The sequence below is a fragment of the Anguilla rostrata genome, chromosome 10 (genome assembly GCF_018555375.3).
Source record: "Anguilla rostrata isolate EN2019 chromosome 10, ASM1855537v3, whole genome shotgun sequence".
Lineage (NCBI taxonomy): Eukaryota > Metazoa > Chordata > Actinopteri > Anguilliformes > Anguillidae > Anguilla > Anguilla rostrata.
Window position 1 is genome coordinate 37,255,357 of NC_057942.1, and position 27,960 is coordinate 37,283,316.

Sequence of the window (27,960 nt, forward strand, 5' to 3'; positions counted from 1 at the left end):
TGGTTGAAGTTAGCGTTCTCATTTAAAATGCGGATGCAAATTATTGTGTGAAGTTTCACCTGGATGTCAATCGATACTCTAGTCTAGAAATCGCGAAGAAACTGCAAAAAAAAGTGTAATTATTTCCTTGCATGTGTTATATAAACGGTCGGTTTAAAAAAAAAAAAAAACTTTTTTAGAGTAGAATTAGCGCACAATTTATTTGCCTTGACAATGGGTGCGTTGCCACACATCGCCATGTCGGTTACAGTTACCGTTAATATGCAACGCTTACGATTCAAATTTAGCGGACTTGGAGATGTCATTTTTAAAGAGAAGCATGTGGCATGTCACAGATAATGCGCAAATATAAAGCTGACAGTTTTTTCAATGTTCAAAGCGCTGTAGCACATATCCCTTTCAGCACGGCAAACAGCAGGTTTTATTGAGGGTAACACGAATACGATTGAGTAATAAACCTGCGTAGTTACATTGTCAGGGTAGCGCTCTGTAATATAAATCATGCTGTGAGGTGGGATGCGATAGGCTAGAATTATTTACCCTAAATTAGTTCAATCATATTTTCAATTAAATCAGACCAGGTGCTGCTTTATGTCAACACACGCTGCACTGCCCAATTTATATCACAAACTATCCAAATTGCTTGAAAGGTTGACTAGTTTTCTCTCTCCCTCGTGCATGTTCCACGTACCGCAGGCCAGTATTTTCTAACAACCTATGTACTGGCTCCTGTTCCCTGAGAATAGCTGGGTTTGATGGTTTTCTTTCCGGCTGAAGTCAATCAATCCTGTTTGCAATTGCAGGTTGGATTAACGAGTGTAGCCACCGTGCCTTAGAGAAAAGTATTTCTCCTTGAATCGCTTTAGTATCCAGCTATCTTAATTGATAATATGCAAAACGCACGCGGTCCTGTTGTACCTTTTAGGTAAAAAAAAGGCACTGAAATAACTGTTTTCGTGCACTGAGTGATTTCGCCATTTGACCTAGCTGTTTTGACTGACAGGATAGAAATATAGGAACAAACTGCTCGTGCTTCTAGAATTGAATTTGTGTACACAGAGGAATTGTCATTAAAGGCACTGTAGACCCACAAGTCATGCATTAGACAATGTGCATCAGTTTGATGAAAGCGTTGACAGATGTGGATGCCGCATGTGGCCACTTTTGATGCCAACTGCACTTTGAAACGCCGAACATATTGTCACGACCAAAAACTTTTCAGATCCACGCCTACGCAACTGCCACCTCGGCGCAGAACTGCCAGCTTCGCCCGAGCTCGGTCGAACGGTTCTCCCAGCGAACAGAAAATACAACAAAAAGGACGACAGAAGCGAACCACCCACGTCTTCCCAGTAAGGTGTGTTATTTTTTATTTTTTTAATAACCGTGATTATCCCTGTAGCGGGAGGGGAGAAAAACGCGCTCCGCTGCTTAAGCAACCTGCGTGCAACGGAATGTTCGCGCGAGCGCCCACAGTTTCCCTACTTGCACTTCAGTGCTCAAGAATGCGGTCATCTACAGCCAAACAACATGTTGCACGTATTGAAGAGCGAGAATGGACCTTGAAGAAACCAGGAGAATAAAGCGGTCCCTTTGGTATGGCAGTGTAGTGTAACTAGCGGAGAACTGGGCTTCTAATTTAAAGGTTGTAGGTCTGATTCCCAGTTAGGTCGCTCCCGTTGTACCCTCGAGGAACGTACTCGAATTGCTTCAGTGAAACATCCACTTGTATGTAAAGATGGAAGTCGCACTGGATACGAGTGCTGCTAAATGCCAAAAAAAATGTCAATGAAAAAAAAAAAGGTCTGCACAATATCTCATTATGGAAATGTCTCCCATATAAACTGAGGTTATTTCCAATTTGGCAGTTTTAAAGAAAACGCATCAGAAAAGATTCTGGCAGAAAATTAAAAATGGAATATGTTGCTTCATACCCAAATATCAGTAGGCTAAGTTCAGCTTCTTTCATGTGACAAATCCAGAGCTTTGGTCCAGCATGTAATTTGAGCTGGCTAAAACTAACTGTCCCTCTGTCTTGTAACTGTGATGAAGGGTCTCTCTCTCTTTCTCTCTCTATCTCTCTCTCTCGGCTGTCTACATAACCACATTAATATTTCATCCACTCCCCAGGTGTCCACCCTTGCTCATTTAAATAACATTAAAAGAATATTAAAACATATGCTGTAAAATATAGATATGGGATAAAAGACACATCCTTCCTCACTGCATGAATAGGTGTGCGTGTGTGCACACGGTGCTGTTGCTTCCAAATAATACGCCACTTCTGTTTTTCCCTTTTATTCCTTTTATTCAATCCCTAGGCATTCGGTCAACAAATAACAATTAATTGGAGACTGCCAACAACAAAGCAACGTGTTTTGTGCAAAATGCAGTGTAGGCGGTCATGGTAACCAGGCTGCACACAGTTACACAGATTTCACCCTCACAAAGGCCCGAACCCTGTTGTGGAGTAAAAAGACTGAAATTCTTTGATGCGAGCCAGTTTTGTGCTTTTTTTTTTGTTTGTTTGTTTTTGTTCAGTATTTTTAAATCCAGTTTTTGATTTTTGGCTTCGTATCTATGCTAAATAAGCCCAATGAATGGACTCCATTCCAACAGGTATCTCAGTCTATTTCCACTGAGATACCTGCAGGGCAGTTTAAAGAAGTGTATCCTTTATCAGACCCCCCAAAAAAAAAAATGGACTATGTTTACTGAGTTGACTGGGAGTCGGCAGGGTTTGATGAAAAGACGATGGCAGTTGCTAAGCATTCTACTGGATCGGCATTATGTAAACCTTAAATTGGTGTCTTTGGTGGTGTGGTTGGCTACATAGTTGAACCTGGTGTAGGCTACAAAAGCCAGAGGCACGTTAGCATCTACCAAGATAGATAGCGATCCGTATAGAGCCACACTGCTGGCAGAAAGCAGTTTGCTCCTTCTATGCGTAACTGTTAGCCCTACTCTAGATTGTGGTTACAGTAAGATAATCGAGATAACATTAAATTAAACCTGTGTTCCTTCGCCACTCAGATACTTGTATCTGAGGGGATTCTTACACACCAAACATTTAAATCAGGATGGGGGAGAAGAGAATTTTGGCCAGCTTGTTAAATTCAGTGGAGAATTTTTTTCTGAAGTCTGGTGCTTGTTACACCGAGGACCTCGATGCTTGACCGAGCGAGGGACTTGCACCGGTTGGTGCACGGGTTGCAAAGCGATGACATCATCCCATTTTTATCCCTTCCATTAAGCGCGCTTCAAAAGAAGCTCCCTTTCATCTTCACAACACTTTTCACACAAAGGACTTTTTACTCCTTTTTTTAAATGATAAAATTCATGCTCTTACACAATTTAAATGATAATAGCTGTGTGTATATATTTTTTGATCAGTCACATTTTAGAGAACGAAACCTTTTTCTCTCTTTACTGGAACTGTTTATCTGTTTATATCAGGATGGCGAATAGCTGGGTCCAGCGTTGAAACAGCAATAAATAAAAAAATAACATTCATTAAAAAAAATTTTTTTTATTTGTTTGGACTGCTGGGAGAGTCATTATGTGTGCGTGTGCGTGGACCCCTCGGTCTGGCACCAAATCTGTTTCAGAAGGGACCGTATGCTTGCCTGTGCTCTTTCAAATTTATAGGAGAGGTTACAGCGATAAGCATGACTGGTGAATAACATCAGGCTTCCTGAGGAGGAAATGGGATAGATGATGGAACAACACCCTTGGCAGTGTCCCTGTGTGTGGCTGTGCAATCTGTCCGATGTAGATTGCGCCCATATACATTTCTGAAATATCGCGCCTTTTTAACACGGCATAATTTGGCCGACTTTCGTTCCCCTCTCCACTTCACTCGCGCGCAGTGCTCAGTGCCGCAGGTGTTCGGTTTCCCCGCGAGGGAGTCAAGAAGTCGTCCATGAGGAAGTCGTAGGCGGTTCCACGAATTTACAGGCTTAATCTCGAAGGCGGATCAATGAAGGGTGACTGGCCCGCCTTCAGAAGGAAAAATGGAAGCTTTAACTGCGTCCGAACATCATTTCATTTTATTCTGATATTCCTCAGAAACTTTCCAGGTATGTACATAACCTGTCATACCAGACAGGAGCGTCCTGATGGTGTTTTGCAGGGGGCAGTGAAGGGGTGCATGGGAGGGGGAGGGGGAGATTTGGGGCCCCACAGGCCTCCCCTGTCGAAGGGATAATTGGCTCCAAGGCTCTGATAGCTGGATGACCTCAGCCCACACAAAGGTGACGGGAGGGGGGCAATAAACAGCAGCTGGAGGCGAAAGCTTGGTGGTTTCCAGGTGACCCCGCATAGGCGCCAGAGGCGGGTCAGAGTGGATGTGTTTCAGAGAACGAGTGTGCAGGCAGACCATGTGACCATTCCCAGTGGATATCTCTCCTCTCCTCCTCACAGAAGGACTGTAGTAACGTAACAAGAATATCAATGTTGGAGAGAGAGATATGCAGAGAGTGGGAGAGAGAGAGAGTGGCAGGGAGAGATTGAAACAGAGAGAGAGTGAGATACAGGATACAGGATAAATCTTCAGTTTCTGTGTTTCTTCACGCTTAGTGCCACCATTTTGGTCATCTTCTGTGAGACGATATCTTTTTTTTCTCCTCCTTCTTTTCATTGGTATCCATGTGCAGTTTCTATGGAAACCGGGTGCCTCCACACATTGGCGTGACAAGGATGGAGCATCCGAAAACCCTCTGTGTCAGGGTTACGAGCCCTTGGACACAAACCAGATCGAGAGGTTTCTGGACCAGAGCTTGGCTGTCAGGCAGTTAGGCCCCGGGGCCACATCCTATCACAAAAGTTCTGGAGCCCAACGAATGCTTTTTGCCATATCGCAATGAATAACCCGTCCAATTCTTGTGAACAGAAATACATCGCTGTTGTGCCCTGAGCAGGGACTACCCTGCCTACTAAAGCCCCTCCCTCTCTGGGCACCACTGTGGCCAATTATACATCGCCGTGTGCGACACCTGACCAATCGGCACAGGCAGGATTGGGTCAAGTACTCTTTACCTTACTTTCTGTCTATGTTTACCGAAACATTGCATTTCTGCATCACAGTATGAACTATGCAGATAGCTTTTATGGAGTTACTTTGGAGAAATCAGGAATTATGTTCACAAATTTACACTGTCCCAACGTAACAATTTAAATAAATACCCAAGAAATGTCCAATCCTCTGCGTGAAGGACGGTGTAGTTTATTCAAATTGAATCATTATTTGCATCAAGTGCTTGTACCAAATTTGGTCACTTGCAGCTTCAAGATGCGGTACAGGTAGAGTTTTTAAAAAATGTATTTAAATTTCTAAAAAAAATTTGACAGTGTTCCCATTGGAAGAGAAGAGGGGGGGAAAAGAATGCTAAATACAAAGTAATTATCTTTTCATCTGCGATGTAATTACAGCCGGCACTCGGAAACAGCGTTTCTGAACTGCATCGGGGATTTTCATACGCACGTCTACGTCTATCTCATGAATTGTCTTTGGCCAAGAAGTATGATAGCACATAACCGAAGTCTCAATTAACATTTAATTTTCAGTCGAGACGTACACGTCTTTCTGTTTCTCGCATGGTTACTGCTCGGGTTTTCAATGAGCTCTTTGTTCCCTTGGCTGCTTCCTAATAGCCTGGCTGTTTTATGCTACCCGCATATCTTTTAATGTTACTTAGGAGTCGAATTGGTCGCTAACCATGGTCATTGTGGCGTGGCAAGGGTATGATCACAGTTCAGAATTAGCACACAGAAATATCTATACCGGTACATTATAGGTGTGATGCCCAGAACATTCTAGGGAATCAGAAATTGGTTTCTTACATTAGATAAGTTTTATTTATATAGTGTTTGTATTTACCTTGGAGCAATTAAACATTTGCAGTACACAATTGATCATGCAAGCTGTGTTTGTGTTTGTGTGTGTGTGTGTGTGTGTGTGCGTGCGCTCGTGTGTGTTTGTGTCATATAAAATACAGGAATATAGGATATAATCAACCAGTTATTGACCAAATGAGGGATGTTAAACAGACGTGTATTGAGGATGACAGCACAAATTACTGAAGGTTTGCTTTCATAATCTCTTTTTTTTCATGATATCTTTAAACTGATGGGAGCGGTCATCAAACGCCTGACCCCCCCCACCCCCCCTTGCTGCACTTCCAGCATCCATTCCATTAGCGTTCGTTAAAAATAACCCCCCACCCCCACCGCCCCAAGTTTGTGTGCCCGCGTTGTAAATATAGAAGGGGCCGTGGTATTTTTCAATAGGAGAACTTCATTGTGAATAATTAAATAGGGCTAGCAGCCGCCAGCCGGGCGGGTGTGCGTTTCCATGGTGCAGTCGGCCCCCCGCCGGACGGGTTCGCAGTGGGGTAATGTACACCTCGTCTCCAGTTAATGTCAGAAGCGCTGCTGCTGGTGCACAGGGTGCGGAGAGCCAGAAGGCGGGACCTGCCCGGTTTTTTCGGAGATGCTGTGAACGCCGTGTTTAAAATGTGGGGCATCTTCTGCTCAGTTGTGGCAGATGTTTGTGTGTGTGTGAGTGATTTGAGTGTGTGTGTGTGCACGTTTGCATGCATGTGCTCACTTGCTTGGGTGTAGGAGGCTACTTCCAGAAGCTTTCAACTTTCCAAGCCACAGAAAAGCATGGATTGAGTCGACATCTTGAATTCAGCTTTCAAGAAACATCTGTATGATGGGAAATGCACACATACACACATGTGGCCCTTTGGGAAATGTAGTTCCAGGCAAGTAAAAAAATGTTCTGGTATCCTACCGCCACCATTGCTGTGACAGCACCTGGGTGCGGCCCCCCCTCTTTTTTTGAAATCTGTGGATGACCTCCGATTAACCAGAGGCTGCTCACCCCCCCACCTCCCCCTAATAGGTGGGCTGCCAGTCAAATGAAGCAGTGTTTGAACCAATTAAATTGATTTTACTTTGCCCATCACAGAAAAAAAAAATCTTCACCGTATTATGTGTTCCTAAACGGCTACAGCTTTATGTGAAACATACCGTGTGTTTGTGTATGCGTGCGTGCGTGTGTTTGTATGTCTGTGTGTGTGTGTGTGTGTGAGTTAAAGAGCAGTATGTACATGCGTGTTATTGATGCTGTCGCTTCACTTCACACGCTCCAGCGATGACAGAAGCCTGCATACATCCTTCAGAGCCGCTAGCACGTCGAGTGTGTAGGCCGTAACCGTGCTATTTCAATCAGCATCAATTTCTTGAAGTGTTTAAGGTCATGTTGCAGGGAGTCATATGTACATTTCATCTACTGAGGGGGAAAACCAGCTTGAATAAATATGCAAAGCTTCTTTTTTTTTTTCTTTCTTTTTTTACAGATGAAGGTTGTCATAGTTACACAGAGCAGAAGTTTAGGCAGAACTTAAATTTCTGGTGTCTGGTTGCTTCATTATTCAGATGTCAGTTTAAAAAAAAAAATATATTTAAGAAAAGATTTCTAAAATCTTTGTCACAGTTTACATCTTTAAAGCCTTTCCTCTGAGCGTAAGATGAAACTATAAATGGCAAGCTAATAAATGGTTCCCCAGAAACCGAGTTATGCATAACCAACAGAAAAAAAAGAAAAAAGTTAGTCATTTAGTAAATATGCAGACAGATGCCTGTTCCTTGAACCAAATGAGATTTTCTGGTGGAATAAATGCATAAGATATACATACAAGTCTCTGCAGAGGCAAGTGCAATTTTACACCAAGCTATGAGGATGATTTTTAAAGTTTATATTCTTTAAAATTAATGTTAAATATATGCAGTTTAGGTCTGTGTTTTTAAGCATACTTTGTATACTGGCAATAAATACACACACACACACACACACACAATACATACACACGGTACATGCACACACATGGGCAGACCACATAGCCTGAGTTGCCAGCCTGTATTTTATGAGTATTGAGATGGCCATTAACATATCTTTTTTTTTTTTTTTTTTTTTTTTTTTTTACAGATATTCCTGTCCTGTCCTAGAGAGCTTCAGACGATGCGTCTTCTGTTTTTTCCATCTACAGGTGGGTCAGTAATGATCCTCTCATGGCTAACTGTAATATGCATCTGTGTATCATAGGGACCAAATTAGAGAAATTTGATTTCATTAGCTACCGTGGCGGGTAGGAGAATCCTTGGTAAGAAGTAACAGGCCCAAGTGATCCAGTGTAAAACCAGGACCAATCAGGACGGGTGCTGCTTATCACACCGCAGTTAGAAAGATGGACTCACAGAGATGGAAGCGGACGAAGACGTGACATGCAGCTTAACAATGTGGGGGTGGCAGGTCTCTGATCTACCAGCAGGGGTCACTGGAGAGCAATGCGAAACCATCATCCCTGGGTGATGCTCAACCACACATGCATCAGAACAGTGCTTTAACAGTACAGGCCACCCAGCAGCCCTGGCTGCCCATCATTTTAAACCACTGAATCGGCTGAAACAATGCCGGTGGCTGGCCTGAAATAAAAGGCTTTCTCTAGCACACGTTCGTGTCTCGCAGGGGAATGGCTTAAAATAAAATTAATTAAAATAATTAAGGACTGAAGAGCTCCAAAATGCACCAGTCTTCATTTAAGATTTTACTTCTTTTTTCTTTTTAAAAGCAAAAGTGCCTTTTAGCTTCTTTATGGTTTATAAATCCCACACTTGTGCTCTTTGCCAAGGGGGATTTTCAACATACAAAAAGCAATGGAAAAATACCATTTATATTTAGAAAAGGTTTTTAGTCTTTGGGCAAAATAGATGCATTGCTTCAAGAATGGCTTCATCCAGGACCCAGAAACGGGTAGAAAATCTATGGCGTATTAAATCGATGACAAAACACGTTGCAGTCTGGGTACTTTGCATGCGGATTTATTTATGCGGCGCGCGCGAATGTCTTACACAGAGATTGTTCCAGTTCATGCAGTGCAAAGTGAGGTGTCTCGGGGGTGGGGCGGGTGGGGCGATGTTCCCGCGAGCGGATCCGCGCAGCGGTGCCCTCACGCCGATAGCAGGACGCGCTGAGAGCCTCTCCCCGTGATTACGGACACCTGCGATCGCGCGCGTGGTATGCTAATCGCGGCCGGGGTGATTTGAACGCGTTCGATCTGTCGCCGTTTCCCGCGGGGGTCCGCCGGTTTGAAGTGGCCCCTCGGCCTCCCCGCTCCCCCCCCCCCCTCGTAATCAGAGCCGCCCTTATCTCAGGTCTCTGGGCTCTGCTGATGAGTTATGGATTTTTCCGAAGCGGCGAAACGGCGAGGAGGATCGGGTCGCGGCGTCAGTCATGCGAGCGCCCCCGTCGGCCGCGCGTTCAGCGCCTCGCCGCCGCTCTCTCGGGCCTCCTTATCGCTTTCCCATCAGGCCGAGCGTCCGGGAGAGCGATCCAGCCGCAAGCTAATCGCCGCCACTCTTTCGCCAGCCTCCCGTGCAACGTGTCTCCTCCACACAGACAACAATGTAAGAATTCTCCATAAAAAATAAAAAATAATAACATTTCTGTGTATGACATTTATATTTCTCCTCTTTAAAGCACATCATTATTATGTGTGATAGGAATGGATATATCATGAGTCTAGCCAGGGGACGTGTGTGTGTGTGTGTGTGTGTGTGTGTGTGTGTGTGTGTGTGTGGTGTGTGTGTGTGTGTGTGTGTGTGTGTGTGTGTGTGTGTGTGTGTGTGTGGTGTGTGTGTGTGTGTGTGTGTGTGTGTGTGTGTGTGTGTGTGTGTGTGTGTGCTGTGTGTGTGTGTGTGTGTGTGTGTGTGTGTGTGTGTGTGTGTGTGTGTGTGTGTGTGTCTCTCTTTCATTCTCTCTACCTTTATTCACCTCATAATTCATCTTTCTCTGCTTTCTTTCCTTTCTGGCATTCTTTCCCCCAGCCTCTCTCTCTCACTTCTTTTGTTTTGCTTTGTCATTGTGCCTTCTGTAAAATGTCCCCCCCACCCACCCTGCCCCCAACTCACACACACTCATGCAAAACAAATTGTTTTTAACCCCCTGTGTTAACAGACGACATAAAATATTTAATGCGTATCATTAATAAACAGTGGGTGTTGCTAACTATCTGTCTGTCTGTCTGTCTATCTACCCTCAATTTTTAATGATACTTTTTTGGCTGGATATCTAGGGCAGCATTGGCAAAGCATATACAGAATATGTTCCTTTTTTTATAAATATCCATATACCATATTTCATCTCATATCTTGGGCTGTCCTGTTCTCTCTCCCTCTCCCCTCCCACCCCTCTCTCACAACTGGAAATGTTCTCACTCCTTCTCAGCCACCAGCTGATAATCCTCCACCTTATCAGTCCCGCCCCACCTGTTGGGTTTGGGACGGCTTCCGCCCGGCTGCTCTTCGGGAGCGATTAAAGCGTCCGGCCGCTCTCCCCCTCCAGAGTAACGCTGGAAGCCTGCTCCTCAGCCCAGCCAGTCCTCTCCACAACACCATTAACCATTTTTCAAAAAGCAGATCTAAAGGCCATGATACACAAGGCAATGCAGATAGGCACTTTTTGCCCACAAATGTGACCAGTAGTAATTTTTTTCAACATGGTTTAATTTAATTAATTTCCTTATACCCACTATGTGGTCCTCTCTGATTTTTGTCACATTTTATTATCTCCGTACTTCTTGTAGGCAATGTTGTCTCTGGGGACCGACGAATGGTTGGGGTCGGATTCGCAGAACCGTTTTTGAGGTGGTCGCAGTTGTCGCCCCGGTACCTAACGGCTGCCGTACCTACCGGCAAATTTTGCCATGTGCCTTGGCTTCAGAGCCGATTACCGTTAACAGCAGTCGGTTGACCTCTAAAGCGCGTTGCCTAGGCTCCAGGGCTGACCAGGGCCCTACGCAAGTGGCCACTGGCCGCTTACATTTGTCTTTGTGTCCCTCTGGGTTGGAGCAGTGGTCTCCAACCCTGGTCCTGGCTGGTTTTTTGTTCTCACCTTAAAATCAGTGCCAAATTGAGACCCAAGACACCAGGTGAGTTAACTGTGTAATCAACTGCTCTAATTGATTCATGAAGTGCAGAGTCACCACGAAAACCAGCAGACCCTGTAGCTCTCCAGGACCAGGATTGGAAACCACTGCCCTAGAGAGAGACCGAAGCGTAGCGAGAACTCAGACTCAAGTTCAATTATATATTTCATATTTCATTTCTGCTCCATGCGTCGCTGCCCATTCCACCTGACTGTGCCTCTAATTGCTCGAATGACAACCTCCCTCCCCTGTCCGGCTCCATTACCATGCAAGCTAATTGCCTACCTTCTCTCCCATGCCCATCTCTGGAGTGACGGCTCTGATGTCCAATCAGAGAAGGAGTGGGCTAATACTGTAAATAAAGACTTCTCACACTGCGGGGATCCGTAGTCACGTAAACGTCATACTTCTCCGGTAACGGTATTCTGTTGCTGAAGAAAGAGGACAAAAATTTTTTAAGATTTGAACCTGGCTTAGCTGATCATGTCTATCTCTTTTTTTTTGCTTGACTGTTCACACATATCAGAGTAGGGCTATTAGTCAAAACTCTGTGTATGTGTGTGTGTGTCGCTGGGAGGAGGATACCTATCCCATGAGGCAATGGGGGGAAAGCTTGTGTCTGATGGATCCTCCCACCTCTTGTCTGTTTCTGACCTCTCCCCATCCAACCCCATCAATCAGAACCCACTGCAGCCATGCTGCATATTTCTCTCCTGGGGGCTAGTCTTCCCCCTCAAAACTCACTTTCTCTTTTAAAGGTAAAATTGCTTGCGCCCATGTGGTTCTTATTGCAGTTACCGGCACTGTTATTATTATACTTTAATGATTTATGCATGAATATAATCATGCTATTAATCAAAAAGCTACCAGGCTCTGTTAATTTGTGCATAATTGGACGCTAATTGCATCACTGTCACGCGACGTGTAATTTATTTCTTTGCTTTTGTAAGTGCTTGGCTGTTTAACGCCCCTCTCTTTGCGATCGGTAATTTGCTTTTTCTGCTTTTCCGCTTATTAATTACAAAAAAAAAAAAAAAAGCTCTTTCTGGGCGAGCCAGCTGGCTTCTCTCCCATTCCGGCACGCTTGAGTTTCGGGTCTTTCCTTCGAGTGGATTTTCTCGTCTCCGCCGTCCGCTAGTTTTTTTTTTTTTTTTCACGGCGCTCCGAACGTGGAGGGAGTCTAAGCGCTGAACGCCGCATCGACTCGTTTTAACACCGCTGTGCGTTAAGGTGTGAAACTAGGACTCTCAGATGCACCAACCCCGTACAGAGCAGAAACGTAACTTTATTGCTCAGTTTTACAAGTCACAATGATGCCTACAGCGGGAGGGTGGAAGATTCCAGATACGTTGTGGCAGCTTATTATTATGGCTTCCAAACTGGGTGTGTCAATTAGAGTTGGGGATACTCAAATCTGACCCTGGAGGCCTAGTGCTGCTAGTTTTGCTTTTCCACCTGATAGTTAATTTATTAGCTGCGACCGCAGCTCTATAGCTCTGTCTGTCAGTCGGTTGGTTGGTTGGTTGGTCCTTTGGTAGGTTGGTCCACAAAAGTGTCCTACCCCGTAGCGGCCACAGTTTTCTCCCCAGGAGGCTGAAATTTGGCATGGAGGTTGGTCATGGCCAAAGGTAGAGTTACTTTCAGGCCGATTGACCAAGAGGGGCGTGCGATGGCGTGGCCTATCACAAGGCGATATCCGAATGATTCACAGATTTACAGATTTTGTGGAAAGGTTGGTCACGAGCCAAAGAAGAGGTCACGTGTGTGCGTGGATGCATGCACACATGGATGCATGCGCGTGTGCGGGTCGCAGCTATTGCAGATTCGCACTTGTTGATAAATGCCACTGATTGGTCAGAGATTCAGCTCACCTGCTTTAAATCAGCCCTGATTGGAGGAGAGGAGTGAAAACAAGCCGTACTACCGGCCTCAATGGGCAGATTTGAGTGTCCCTGAATTAGAGTTTGTGGGTTCAAATCCTGGTTGGTGCACTTCCATCATACCACTGGGCAGGATTCTTTACCCTGAATTGTTGCCGTAAATATCCAGCTGTCTAAATGGACAGTGCATGTACATAAAAGGTACATCTCGTAGCTTGCTGTGAATGCGCAAATAAAGAAGCTTGTGGATGAAAGTCTGTGTAAAAACCCTGTCTCCCGTTAAGGGAAAAAATGGATTTTTGGATTATATTTGAGCTCTTCACTGCTGGCAGTGTGGGTTCACTGGCTCTCCCCAATCTCCCAGACTCACAACCTCTCCTGGCAGAATTTAAGACTAGAAAAATCCAACCACTAAGCTACGTGCCGTTTCTGTCCACAGACGACTTACCGACCCTGAAAACACTTGGGGACCGTGGGAGGAGGGAGAGAGAGAGCGATACAGGAGGAAAGAAAAGCAGTGGAATGAGAGAGGGACAGAGAAAGAGGTGAGAGGACACAGGAGAAGAGTAAGAGACAGACAGGGAAAGAGTGAGCGAAAAATAATCAGTGAGGGAGATGGGAGATGGGGGGGGGAGAGATAGTCCAAAAGGGTGGGGATGAGAAGGATGGAGAAAGAAGGGGAAAGGTAAGAACAGAGAGATGGAACATTGGAAGAGAGAGTAAGAGGGAGAGAGAGAGGGTAAGAGAAAGAGCCTACATAAAATGGCAGGTGAGGGAAGGATGGATTAACGGGAGGGTAGGTGAGGGAGACGGAGAGAAAGAGGGGATGTGAGCGAGAGAGAAACTGAACGGGAGCGAAAGAGGGATGGAGAAAGGGCCTAGAACAGAGGCAGGAAGAGGGAGACGCAGAGATGATGTGAGAGAGAGAGAGAGAGAAGGACAGAGAGTGGCAGATGGAGAGCAAAAGATGGAGCGAGAGAGAGAGCGCGAGGTATTGTCATACCTCCGTATCCAGATGAGACAGAGACACCCCCGGCCTGACGTCACCGGGGGCGACGGGCGACTCCAGCGCCCCAGCGTGCCGGGCGCCCGCTCTCTCCTCATTTATTCATGGAGGAGAGGATGCTACATTAGCGCTCGTTAGCCTCCAACTGTTTGCTTTATTTTATTTGACATCATTAGCCCCGATTGGGGTGGGGGCCGGGGGGGTTGGGGGGTGATGGGAAGGGAAGGGAATGGGGGGGAGGGGGGGCTACAGTCTCACCTAGCAACCTAGCGCCTAGGAGGGGCACAGCCACGTATTCAAATGCAACAGATACCAACCCCTCAGGACCCCCCTCTCAACTAGTTAGCAAATAAGCCAGCTGCTTTTTGAGTTCGATGTCTCTCCCACCGGTTATCGCCTGTCTCTCTGTTATCTGCCATAGGGGCATTTCTTAGGGCCTCCTTTTCCACTTAAAATTTTTTTTTTTTTTTTTTGTTGCAACCTGGTCCAGGCCCCTTTACCCTGTTTTGGACACCAATTTTTTTTTTTTAAATTCATGAAGGAAAAAATATGTTTTAACATTTTGTTATGGTTGACGACATCGTCTTCATCGGCGTCACCGAAACTGTCTTCCTCGTCGCGTCGTCGTCGTCTTCCTCGGTTTTGGGCGGTAATTAAGCCGGGCTGGCATTTGCCAGCGGCGTCAGCGGTTGTAAGCCCCAGCGTGATGCCATGAGCGCCGAAGGAGGACGCCGAACCGGGGAGGCTCGCTCCTGAACTCACCAGGTACGCCGCGTGCCCGCTTAGACAGCCTCCGACCCGTCGCCCGCAAGGAAGGAGCCGTCGTACCACACTCTTCCTCTTCCGCCTGATCGCGTGCTCTCTTTTTTTTTTTTTTTCTTTTTTTTAAACACCGAGAGCCGGCTTCTGTCGTGACCCGGTCATTTCTGTCGTCTCTCCTCTCCTCTAGAAGACCTCTCCAGCTACGTTGCCTTCAAGGGAAATTCTAATATTAAAAAAAGAGAGGGAAAGCTCATCAAACTGGTAAGAGACTCACAATCTTTTTTTTTTTTTTACATTTTTTAATTTGGATTCTTTTTCCCCACCTGCAAAAAAAAAAAAAAAAAAGCAGTAAATGTGCAATTGAAGTAGTCAAAATGAATAATGATTGAAGCTGATGAACCTTAAGAAAATAAGAATAGTTAGTCACTTTGAGAACATTGTCAGTGTCAACACTGAGTATGAATTAGCCTGCTTAAGAATTTTTTTAAGGAGTTTTAAAATCTTGAGCCAAAATGGCAGTGTTTTCACGCTGTTGTCGAAGTGTAGATTGATCAGTAGCATCACTGTTCACAAAGTCATTTTCGACTTGTGGTATTTTAAATAAGTAATATCGATAACTCACCCGCCATCTGTTCATGCTTGGACAAAGCTGAAGTCTGAAGGGGTTTGTCACCATATGGGCTCCCAATAAATGATTCAGAGACCTCTCTCTGTGACTCGGGCAAGAAAAGCTGTCAATATTTCTGTGAAATCTGGGGAAAATCTCTCAATCATTTTTCCTTTATTAGGATATACAGTATAAACTGGTAAATAAACAACGGTGAATATTTACTACCGAACCTTAAACCGGTTCGCATTTGATACTGGACAGGAGGAGGGAGGAAAAAAAACTCACTGTTTTCAAACTGCATAGATTTAGCACGTCTTGGCATTCCCCTCCCCGTCTCCCTGCCCTTTGCAAATCCAACATCCTGTTGTAGGAGGACGGAAGGGGGTGGGGGTGGTGTGGGGAGAGGTGTGGGGGGGGAGAGAGAGAAAAATCGGTTTATTTTCCCAGGGGACATTAATAATCCTTCTCCCTTCGAATGTCCTTTCTGACGCAGCGGGCCGCCGCCTCGGTTAGGGTCGCCGTTTCCCTCGCTGGTTTAGGGGGAGTGAGATGCTGAAGTAGGGAATCGGTGGCAGGTGTGTTTTGCTTTTATCCCCTGGCTGTGATTTGCGATCGTGACAAAACCGAAGTGTGTTTTCCACTCTTAATATCCCCCGACTGCCTTGCCTGGGATGCTCTGAATGGATCCTTAAAAAAAAAAACCTCAAAAACTTTTTTTGAGTAGAAAAAACTTTAAAAAATAAGTTGTAAGTTTGTTTCTGTTCAATGTGTGACATATCATTGTGTCTAACAATCAGCGGTACTGTTTCAGAGAATAGACAGCACAAAATAGTTTTTCAGAATGTTTTTTCTATCTGTTTGCTGTTTCCCCCCCCCCTGCAAAGTATTTAAATACTCAAGTGGTGGGTTGCTATGACACTCAGATTGATATCTCAGCTAATAAATAATAGTAATAGTATTATTGGCTGTGTTGGCTGCGTGTGTGAATTCACTGGATTTTTCTCCAACTGGCTTGTGTCAGGTTTTTTTCACGCAGACCATTAAAGGACTGTATTTACATTTAGGAATTTAACAGATGCTCCAATTGTTGGTGCAAATAAGGGAACAGGTTGTACTGTTCCGCTGTAAGTAGCTAATGGATTTTAGGGTATAGTAAAAAAATGCTCAGTTGTGTGTTTGAGCTAAATGCAGATCACAGCAGATCCTTTGAGAATCAAACTACCTGTCACAAGGCACTTGGTGACATGTGGCCATTGTGACGTATTCCAGCGCTGTCACATGACGACATGACAGCCAATTGTCAATGTCAGTACTTCAATTGTGTAATAATTTCCTAAAAAAACTTGTTTAGTGAGCACACACGCACCACACACACACACACGCAACCCACACACGCACACACACACACTCGCACACAGGCATGCACACACACGCATTGTACTGGTAATACTGCCTCCAGTTCTACACAGTAAAATGGAGCATATTGTTTAAAACAGAGCTGTTTTCCTGTTCAACGCATGTATTATCTCAGTAAATTTGAAGTATCTATTGACACCAATAAAAAAAAAAAAATAGAAAAGTTGAAATATGAAACAGTTTTGTTTATGAAAGCAGAGAATCAATGGCAAGAAAATATGTAAATATTACATGAGCAGAAAAAGATTTATATAAAACACATTTTTTTGTTTATTTATTCCTTCTTTCATTCATTTTGGGATCATCTTTAGTCCTTGTTTCTGAATAAGTTTGTGAATAATACTGCACCTCCATAAAGACTCTCCCACAGTAGGCACTGGAATGAAAGATAATCGCGACAGGTCCAAATTTTGGAGATGATTTTTATTTTACTTTATTTTTTGCCCAAAATGAAGGGAGAACAGTCGCAAGCAGTCTGTAGCCACGCGTCATGAATAATAGATAGGCCAGCCTGCTTTAAAATGCACCCACAACCTTTTTATCATTCACTGAAGGGAAGTGCCAATTAGCGTTGCGGCTCGGGGAAAAAAGGCCAGGCGATAATTATCCGCAAGTAAATAGACGTGGCATCTTAAATCCTGGCACAAAACCGTCCCTTTTAAACGGGCTGACGGATATTCAGAGGATGCTGGGTTGGGTTGGGTTTTTTTTTGGCCGGCAGTAAACTAATGAAGACGACAAGATAGTTTATTACAGCCAGCTGCAGCATATGGGCACATGGACTGTTTGGTTGATTTATGGGTTTATTGATTTATAAACTGAGAGAGACAGACAGAGAGAAAGAGAGAGGGAGGGAGCCATGTGGGTGGTGTGTGGGGTGGGTGGGGTTACCTACATCAATGCTTGAACACACCAGCTATCGAATATTGAGAAAAAATATTGATGAAGACTGAGCTATGTCAGTGTGGTTTTTATTTATCAAAATGTGTCATCTCAAACTTTCAATGTGTCAACTATCCAAGTTCAATATTTTATACACTCATTTACAAGGGCAAATACAAAGGCTTCATGCCCAAATATTCTTTCTATGCTAGGAATGCCATAGTGGCAATTGTATTGGAAGCCGAAATGCTAACACATCCTATCAGGACTAGTATTCACAAAAGTTATCCTTGTGTTTGCTGTCCTGCTTGCTATATGAAAGACGTAGCATGAGAACTCATTGATTGGCGTTTTATACAGTTAGCAAGGGTTTCTCGCACACGGTACGTGTGCAAGGTGCAACCACTCCAAACAAGGTAAACAAATTAGTTTGAAGTCAGCAGAGAATGTAAAAGATGTGGAAAAATGAACAAAATTAAAAGGGTGAGAAGAATGAACGTGACCCCCCCCCCGCACACACACACACCTCCATACAAACCCTCCATTTTCACATCAGTATATTAAAAACAACATGACGCAAGTCCACCCTCTTTAGCATCTGACTGACGGTGCTATGACACAGGGCTGACGGCCTAATGTGGAATAAATAAACCCTCTGTGATCTCTGATTGACACGTAGGCTCTGAAACTCATTCTCCCTTTTTGCTTTTGTTTTTTTCTTCCCCCCCTCCCCCCCCCCACCCACCCACCCACCCGCTCCCCATCGCTGCTCGAATATGAAGCGAATGGCGCTTCTCATTTTGCCCGCGGGTGACAGGCTGTCGGGGGGCCTGTTACGGTGGCACGTCACCGGGAGGGCCTCTCCGTCTGCCACCCCGCCCGTCTCTCTCTCTCTCTCTCTCTCCGTCCGCCGGGCGCGGGCTGATGTCCCTGCAGCTGCCGCCGCCGCCGCCGCCGCTCCACACCGCGCTGACTCGCTGATCGCCGGCCGCTAATGCGATCGTAACGCGTGCGGACGAGTGAAGAAGACGCCGGGAAATCGCACCGCTTTCGATTCGCCCCGCCGATGCAGTCACAGGGCGCTGGAGGTGGCAACAGCTCCTCGCTTTCGCTGGGTGCTTGAGCCTCGGAAAAAAAAATCTAAGTTTAAAAAAAAAAAAAAAAAAAAACGTATCTTCATTGTCGTGGTTAAGTTTCGTTTATTGCAGGCAGACCGGGTCTGTTTTTTATCAGTACTGTAGACGCGTCAGTAGTTTTGGATGAGGGAGCACCGTGACATTGAAAAGGCTCCACAGAAACACTTATTGCGCTGCCCGCGGTATAATTATGCCAAACAATACAATCAGCTGGTTCCAAGAACCCTTGAGATGAGATTCTCTCAGGTTTATAGAATACAACAGATGCTTTTCAGTTTGCTAATGTCCGCTGCCATGAAAAATAAGGAAGATGAATGTCTCGGTGGCCTTTGCCAGATCACATCTGGACGTCTTCTCTGCGGGGGATTTTTTTTTTCGAGCCTGGCAACCACACCAAATATTTATCACAATCCTGCGGCAGCAGCCACCTCTGAGATGGCTGTCTCACCAGCCAGCCAGAGCTCTGCAGCCATCTCGTCCAGAAGGCCCGAGAAGGTTGCTGCAGATTGCGATTGCAAAGTTTCTGAACGTAATGAAATCTGAAGTGACGTGGTCATGTGACGTAGTGTTGCCATGGTATTGACAGTCTCTTGCTTCTGAGTTATACCCCTTCTCAACTGGAATAACTCCATGCTTTCACATTGTTATTAATAATACATAGCATACGCTGCTGTTCAAAATGAATGAATGAATAACATGGAAAATAATTCTTCTCCTTTTGTGTTGCTGTCTGAAATTTCACATCTGTAAGTTCTGGTGTCATGCCTGAGGTAGACCTCTGCAGAACTTAAGGGTTTTTTTGTGATTTCATTTTCAAATTTACCTTTTTATCACAGCAAACGCCTCCCAGCTTGATTGGTGTGTTTTTTTGTACGTGCAGTTTGTGAAATGGATTGCCCTCCTCGCACCCCAGTAATGAAGAAAGGGCTGAGATTTAATGGCTTTGCTTAGCGACTGGGAAAGCCAGCCGCTAACCAATTCTCCCTTATTCAGGCTTAATGTTGATTCCTGTTTGGGCTTCCAGGATCTCGATTAACATCCCATCGAACGACGTGGCATTTTGATGAGGCTCGCGCCGTCCCTCCCCACAGAAATGGGATAAAAGTCGTGATTAAATAAATGTTGTAAAGGGCAAATATTGTTTACCTTCTCCAGCCGGCGGTGAGCCGAACTGAGGGTCTGTGGCAGGCCGGTGAACCAGAGGGGGCTGTCTCCTCACGTCTGTAGAAAGGAGCTCGGTGGAGGAACATTAGTGGGCGAACTGGAGATCAATTATGGCTATGTCTGAGACATTAATAGGTGCATACGAGCGTGGAGATATCTCAGCTGTTGCTAGGCGCAAATTCCTAGTGCCGTTACCCAAACTGCTGATTGGTCTCAAGTGATCTCACTTTTTGTATCTGCCAATGGCTGAGGTCTAAAGTTCAGGACTTGTCATGTGTCATCCTGACCTCCAGGCTTGCCCTTGTTTGAGATCCTGGTTCACCACCCTTGCCATGAGCACACTGGATGTGCAGAAGTGTACTTGGAGAAGGCCACTTCTGCCCTCTTACAAATTGGTGTTGTGCATTCTAATGCGTACATTTGAAAATTCAAATTTTCTATATGACCCGGTTTTCAAAGATTAAGTTCATAACCAATGTTGCTGAAGTACAGATCTTGCTGTAGTCGTTTAGGCAAAAAAATTGATGAAATAAACAACCACAGTCCCTCCTTCCTGTCATCACTGGCTATTTCCCCTTTAGATGGACCCAGAAGTAAAATGGCCGCCACCTTGAAGGCAGTCCCAATTTCTACGCATCAGCACGTTGCCTTATGAAGGCTTGTTTCTGATAGCTTGCCAGTTTTTATTCCTGTTGGCAAAAAAGAACCACCTTTAGATCTGTAATGATTTGCAAGGGTATGGTAAAATATTTCATCAACTGTGACTGAAAAATCAGTTCACAGATGTACTGCTGTAAGTGCTGCACTAATTAAATTGGGTTTATTTATGGTCATTAACCTTGGTAATTAAGTGCAATGCGAGTGTTTGGTGTTGTGATAACTGAGCTAAATGACAGATAATCACATCATTATCTGAACTGTTTACTTGATACTCTTGAAGAAAGGGCAAAAAAGGGTAAAACGTGATTGCCTCCATGTAATAATGGCACATGCACACACATTCTAATATATTTTTATTTACAATGAAATATCATGTCAATAAATAACAGCTCCTTGCTGTGTAATCTAGCATTAAAATAAATTGCATCTTCAGAAGCATCTCCTGGTAATTAAGGCCAGTGCCACAGCATATCAGACAAATAAAATTTTGGGGAAAAAAAAAATTAAGTCTTGGAGCAGCTGGCTCCCAAACCAGGAGATGTGTGCAGCTGAGGAAATGGAGGAAAACTTTGAGCTCAGGGTGCTGCTCGGTGGACCATCCTGTTAAGACTCTGTCCCGATGCCTGGAGAGGGTGCTGCTTGGTAGCGCTTCCTGTTATGGGCCCCACGGTCTGGCATCAAACCCGGAAAGTTCCGGTACCAACTACTGTGGTACTGGAACTCCAGCCCTGCAGGATGATGCACAATTGGCTGCAGGGATAGGTGGGTTCACTCGGCTGGGATGACAGAGATTTGTCATGCGCAAGCGACTCCTGGTGTCTTCCTCAGGTCCATGTCTGTGTGAGCCTGACTTGTAAACTGCAGGGTGATTCAGGCTCTCCTGTCATTGGCTCTCCTTTAGTACTGCGTGTGACCTGTAGGGTGTAAAATAATCATTGGCTCTCCTGTAGTATTGCGTGTGGCCTGTTGGGTGTAAAATAATCATTGGCTCTCCTGTAGTATTGTGTGTGGCCTGTATCATGTAAAGTAGTTACTGGCTCATGGTGGGTGAGCGCACACATTTCAACATCAGTTCTCCTCCAGGGGGCGTAATGGTGTTTTGAGAAGCACAGCTGGGAAATACAAACACGGGAGAGGATTTTTAATGAAGCTCTGTGCCAGTTTGTTTGGGTTAGCATGCTGGGATTGTGCCCGCTCTATAAAACTGGCGCTAGCTGAAAACTGGCCTGTGCACCCCCACCCCCCCATCCCCCCCCCCCTACCCCAACTGTGATCTCAAATTCTGTCCCTCTGTCTCATTTCCATTCCCTGTTGGTTGTATACAGAATAATACAGACAAAATATATAAAATAAATAAACACGTGCAAAAAAACATTGCGCAGCACAGGTGTTGAATTGTAGTCGTGAATGTACTGTTTTTTTTTTAGTTTTTTTTTTTTACATGACATCTGCTTTGCACTGTATCAATTCCTGTGATTCTCGTTCTTATTGACAGCTCCGTATGAGGAAGAGACCCTGCACCAGGAGAGCTCTAGTGCCGCTAGTCACAGAGATGAAGGTAGGCACGCTCCCAGTCTCTCCAAACCTTCACTCTCTCTCTCTCTCTCTCAGCGGTGGGTTTGTCTGGCGTATTCCTGGTACTTCTCACCGCGAATACACATGGCGCGGTGTCTTATGATATGCTTTACACATCTGCATTATGTGTGAGTATGTCACATTTAAGTGGTCTGTCATCAGTCTTGCATTGCACACTTTTTTTGAGATTTTATATATCGTGCACTCTCAGAAGAAATTGTTCCAGAAGTGTCCCCCATAGAGGAACTCTATCTAGTTCAAGGGTTCTTTGTCAGGCAAATTGGTTCAATCTGGGAGCTTTCACTCTCTTTTCATACCTACCATAGAGGCTTCCATAAAGAGCTAAAAAGGGTTTCCCTATGAAAACTAGCCAAAGAACCCTTTCAGAACAATGTATTTTTAAGAGTGTATACTGTTACGCATTAAATGCTGTCAAGGAATGTTTTGGCTGGTCAGCTTGTGGCATATGGTAGCAGTCCGGGCAGTATGGCTTTGGTGGTAATGTCCAGAGAATAATTACAGTGTAATTACGAATGCATTAGCACTGCTCAGCCTAAGATGGCAATAAAAGTGGTAAGAAGGCTTTGAAATACACCTTCCAGATGGTGCGGTTACTTAGCCTCATCGGAAATCAGTCCCAGTTAGATGTTGAGACTAAAGGGAAGTGATTGTGGGAGAAAAAAATTAAAAAATACACCCGGCCTGCTGTTTCAGAATTTTTTTTTTTTTTAAACCCAGGACTGTGGTGATGTTGACAGCTTTGGACCTTCTCTGCCGCAGTCGGAGATGCCAAAATGTCCTCCCGTTGGTTCAGTGAGCGGCTCGCTTTCCCCACCTGCGGCGATCTCTCTCTCTCTCTCTCTCTCTCTCTCTCTCTCTCTCTCTCTCTCTCTCTCTCTCTCTTTCTTTTCTCTCTCTCTCTCTCTCCCTCTCCCTCTCCCGCGCGGGGTTTTCAGAACTGCGGCGTTTTGTTGATTTGCGACAGGAACGAAGGCCCCGTGTGGTCCCCAGGTTTTGATCCGAAGGAGTGTGCGGGTAATTGCCTTTAAATTAGGGTGACTGGCACAGGAACATGTACCTGCTGTTGCAGCTTAAGAGGCTGAATGACAGGTTGGTGGAGGGCCTTTGACTGGATCTATGAGAACATTCATTGTGTGTAAAAGCTCTGTCTCCAAAAAAAAAAAAAGAGGGCATGGGTGGATTTTGTGGTTCGTGGTAGCTTACTGAAAACAGTATGAACTTATTTTTTCATTTTTGGCCACATTCTAACTTACAAAATCGCTTCTGGGGGAAAAAAACGTGATTTAGGACCTAAGTATGAGCAAGAATGTATTGTGCTGGTGAATGCTGTTGAAAAATTGTGCTGTTGACCAGTTTATATCATGAAATAAACAACACCCGAATATTCTTGCATATACTGTCATAGATAAACAGCGCTGACCATTTTATCTTAACAAGCCAAGCATAGATAGTTATTTTATAATGGCTTTCTGGCCTTAACGATGATTGGAAATCCTGGCACTGTGAGATTATCGAGCCAATTAGTAAAGAGTTCTCTTTAATGCATAGTAGAATACTGATGTTGGATGTTTTACAGAAGTGTAAATTAATTCCACATTCATGTGTACAGTTGATAAAGGATGATAAAATTCAATGTTAGGGAACATGCTTGTATATATGCAGTCACAAATGAAGAATAAAAATTGAGAGGTTGTTAATATGACAGTATTTTATTTAGTAACTTTTGAACTCCATAATGGTTACATCAAATCATAAGAATGGAATAAGAACGGTCATTACCAGTCATGACAACATATTAGGGCTTTTGACAGACCGTTACAATATATTCAACGATTTGTTTTGTCGGTTTTTAAAAATATTTTGTAAAATTTGCTGCATACACTATGGTACTGTAATGACACTTGCCATGAACTGTAGTACATAGCCATAGCTGGTTATGTCAGGTGTTATGTCATGTGTATGGTAGCATTATGGACGCTTCATTGCATAGAATTCAAAGAAAATGTTGCTGTTGTTTTTGTTTCATCTGCATTTGGTGAGAGAGAATCGTTTCTCCTTGCAATGTCATGAAGGAACTGCAATACCAAAGAGAAATTTCTCAGAGCAACCAGAGCAAGCAAATCAAGAAATCAGGGCTTTACAATTCAAACAGTCAAAAAAAAAGATGGTGAAAAAAAGAAAAAAGTTCCAGTCTTTAGAATGTTCCGGAACCTGAGCTGGAAGTTCCGGCATCATTGTGTGTCTGCATGCTCGGCGCATAGAGAAGAGATTTGAAGAAAAGAGAAAGATTAGGGTTATCCACTTCTGAGAGACTGTGCGTTCTCCAAGCCTCCATCTCTGTCCACATTGTTCCCAACAACCTTTTTAAAAAAAGAATGGATCCTTTGCCGTCATCTTAGCATTCAGCTTTACAAAGCCTGAATTGAGTTTGTCTGCTCCCACTCTCTACCATGGTCCCTGGTTCTGCTTTCCTGGGGGATTGGATTTGTACAGATCTCTTGTTTCATCCCATGATATTATATTTTGTACTTTAGCTGTACTTTAGCTGGCATTCTTAAAATTCTTGAATTCATTCACGTTCCTGGGCTTATATTGTATAAGAACATTCCATGAGATCATTCTATAGTTCATGTACTGCATAATCAAAGCATTTTTAAACCAATATTATAGAGAGGGGGTGTTGTGGTTTTAGTTTTGTATTTCTTTTGAAGAGGATGGCTTGCTAATCTCTGTACTTGGAATTTCAGTTTTTTCAGGCAGGCATCTTTGGTTCGGCAAAATGTGTATTATTGCTACAATCGCCGCCTGCCTTTAAACTTCAGCCTCCCAGAGAGACCGTTTTCATTAATAGTCAGTGATAACTGAGTGCTTTTTTCACAGCAATCGATTGATGGAAGAGAAAAAAAAAAAACTGCAGCGAAGGAACTGAATACAGTAAGAAATATTACAGGGGAAAATGACGCTTCCCCAAAATGGATACGGGCTTTAATATTTCCACATTGACTGAACCCAGCAATGCAATAATACATTATTGATATCAGCATATATGGTAATATGATATAATAACGCTATGAAAAGTAATGAGGGCGGTATCCTGCAAATGCACTTAGAGAACATCGCCGGGTAATCAGAAGAGCCCAGGACCTGGTCGTGTTCTGACTGATTCTGAGCATTGGCTGTTGGGATTGGAGAATTATTCTCTCAGCGTGGCGGTGGACGGTAACGAGCTCTCAAATCGAGGAAATTGAGGGAGGGACACTAAACGCGAATAAAGCGAGAGAGCAGTCACCTGAAAAACATTATTCAGACTCGCATCGCTTGGAGTGTGCTGTTTAAATCTTCATCGGGCTTTTTAAAATGCAATCTTTTCTGTTTGCCGTGGCCAGTCGGTACTCAAGCAGAGCCCCAGTGATATTTTAGACTGGTGCTTGCAGAAAGCTGTAAGTGTATCATGGCTTTCATTTTATCAGGATTTATTGGCAAAAACTGAAATCCTGTTGGTCCTGATTCTACCTTTCCTGTGCCCATTCTGTGACCATAGTTTCTGTTCCACTGCATAAACTATTTAGAAAATGTTAAAAAAAATGATGAATTAGTCATATTGTAATTTATTTTCTTTTATTTAATTATTTTTACAGGGTAAATGCACATTAATTAGCATGTTAGTCTTACAGTGATATAAACGCGGTACAAAATTAAAACATGAACCTATTCTGAATTTTGTAAAATATAAGTACGTGTCAAATGGCTACAGAACTGTAGTGTGTGAGTTCTCCCTTTAATTCCAGCAACTACAACCTGTTTATTTTTGCTGCTGATGTTGGTGATTATAGGGACCTGATAAAGGCTTTTTTTTCTAACGTTTCATGTGCGTTTGCACCTGTGACTTGGGCGGGAACTGTTTTTCTGTGAAAATGACGGAGCAACACGCGGCCCCCGTTCGAAACTTCGTGAGCGTGGGGGGGGGGGGGGGGGGGGGGGGTTGGCAGGGGGGCGGGGATGTTAGCTATCCTGCTGCTTTAAACAATTCAGTGATATGGGTGCAGTGAGCTGACCCAAAAGCAATGATTTGAGTGCATAATTTAAATCTGGTAGCAACCGGGACATAAATAAAAAATAAAATCATCTCTTTCTTTTCCCCTCTCCGTTTGGAATGCCCGTGTTACGCATGTCGGCCTCCTCCCTTCACTGCGGGTTCCTCAGTCCCTATGGCGGGGTCAAGGCTCTCCTCTGAAAGCGTTTCCCACCAGTCACTGCGTCTGTTGCCTCCACAGTCCACGTGCCGACCATCTGAGAACGTTCTGGAAGCGGTCGCTCTGTTGGGGCATTCTGCTACAGTGCGACAGTGACGGTTCATAAGCCCTGCGATGTGTGCGTTCTCCCCGGAGCGTTTCGGCGCGGCCTCACGTGGGGCCGATCGTGTCCTGTTCCCGCTCTGATCCGGAGCGTCCACTTATCTGCCTCCGCCGCCGCGCTCGTGCGCGAACGGAGGTTAATTCGGGAGAACGTAAACCTCCCCAGACCGCCACCGAAATACACGGTGTCACCAACCTGCTGCTTCTCACAACCATAGACTGCACCTAAGCACACACGGAGTGGAGTCGGAGGAAGACCTTTCATACGCGACTTTGACGTGCAGCCCAGGTCGACCTGCAGGGGTCACTAGAGAATTATGAAATGCAGACTGCTAACAAACTGAACCCTGGGCAATGCAACCACCAATTGCACATCGCCCTATAGAGCTCCCGGCCCTGGTTGGCGATGTCATGGTTTAGATTTGATCCGAGACTGTGGGGCTCATCCTTACACCACTGTGTTGTGACTTAACCAAATGAGCTCACCAGTAGCCTGCAACTTCACAATGCATGCTTATGTGGGTACCAGATTCAGGCAGAGATTGTAGCCAGGCTAACTAGCTGCGCTAGTTGCGTAGAAGATGGGCATCTCTTCACGCGTACGGGGGTTCACAGACATCATTGAGCCCCACTGCAGAAGGTGGCGTCACTCCCAGAGTTTATACAATGTCGTGAGTGGCTCCACTGGCTCCATGGGGCCTGTGGTCTTTAGCTTAGTGGGCTAGCCTCTTTTGTGCCTGGACCCGTGGTTTGAAATCAATGACAGACTGACCCTCTGTTACATGTGAAAAGGACTTTAGCACATAATCCGACGAGTGGGTTGAAGGTGTGTGATAAGCCCCCTGTCAGTTTATCTGGCTGTGAGCTGGATGACTGAAAAAAAGGTGAATTGATGACTGGGTGAGCGGGGGTAGGAGAAGGTATTTAAGGTGTCCGCACTGTTTTTCTGTGAGCTGTGTCAGTACACAGCGTCTGTGCACAGTCTCTGGGCTGTGTCTGTACACAGTGCCTGTGAGCTGTGTCAGTACACAGTGTCTGTGAGCTGTGTCTGTACACAGTTTCTGTGAGCTATGTCTGTACACAGTGTCTATGGGCTGTGTCTGTACACATTGACTGTGCGTAGTGTCTGCACATAGTGTCTGAGCTGTGTCTGTACACAGCTTCTGTGAGCTGTGTCTGTACAGTGTCCATGGGCTGTGTCTGTACACATTGACTGTGCATAGTGTCTGCACACACTGTCTCTGGGCTATGTCTGTACACAGTGTCTGTGAGCTGTATTTGTGAACAGTGTCTAGTGGTGCCATCCTGTGGAATTCTTGGCAGTGAGAGAGGGAAGAAGGAAGGAATAAGACCCAGATAAAGGGAGGAGAGCTGGTCTCAGTGCACAAACACGAGCATGTCTTTGTGTGTGTGTGTGTGTGTGTGTGTGTGTGTGTGTGTGTGTGTGGCTTGTGTGTGTGTGTGTGTGTGTGTGGTGGGTGTGCGTTGCGTGTGAGTGTGCG

The 27,960-nt window shown here is 44.8% G+C and overlaps 1 long non-coding RNA gene across 2 annotated transcripts; it reads left to right on the forward strand.

Annotated features, from left to right (window-relative positions):
* The first annotated feature begins 932 nt into the window (after positions 1–932).
* On the forward strand, positions 933–27,419 carry LOC135233401 (uncharacterized). 2 transcript variants are annotated; one of them, XR_010323822.1, is made up of 4 exons: positions 933–1,357; positions 7,994–8,054; positions 22,003–22,065; positions 26,307–27,419. It is a non-coding gene; the product is annotated as an uncharacterized LOC135233401 (long non-coding RNA). The 2 variants fall into 2 exon arrangements; XR_010323821.1 differs by lacking the exon at positions 26,307–27,419 and adding an exon at positions 22,821–24,156.
* The last annotated feature ends 541 nt before the right edge of the window (positions 27,420–27,960 follow it).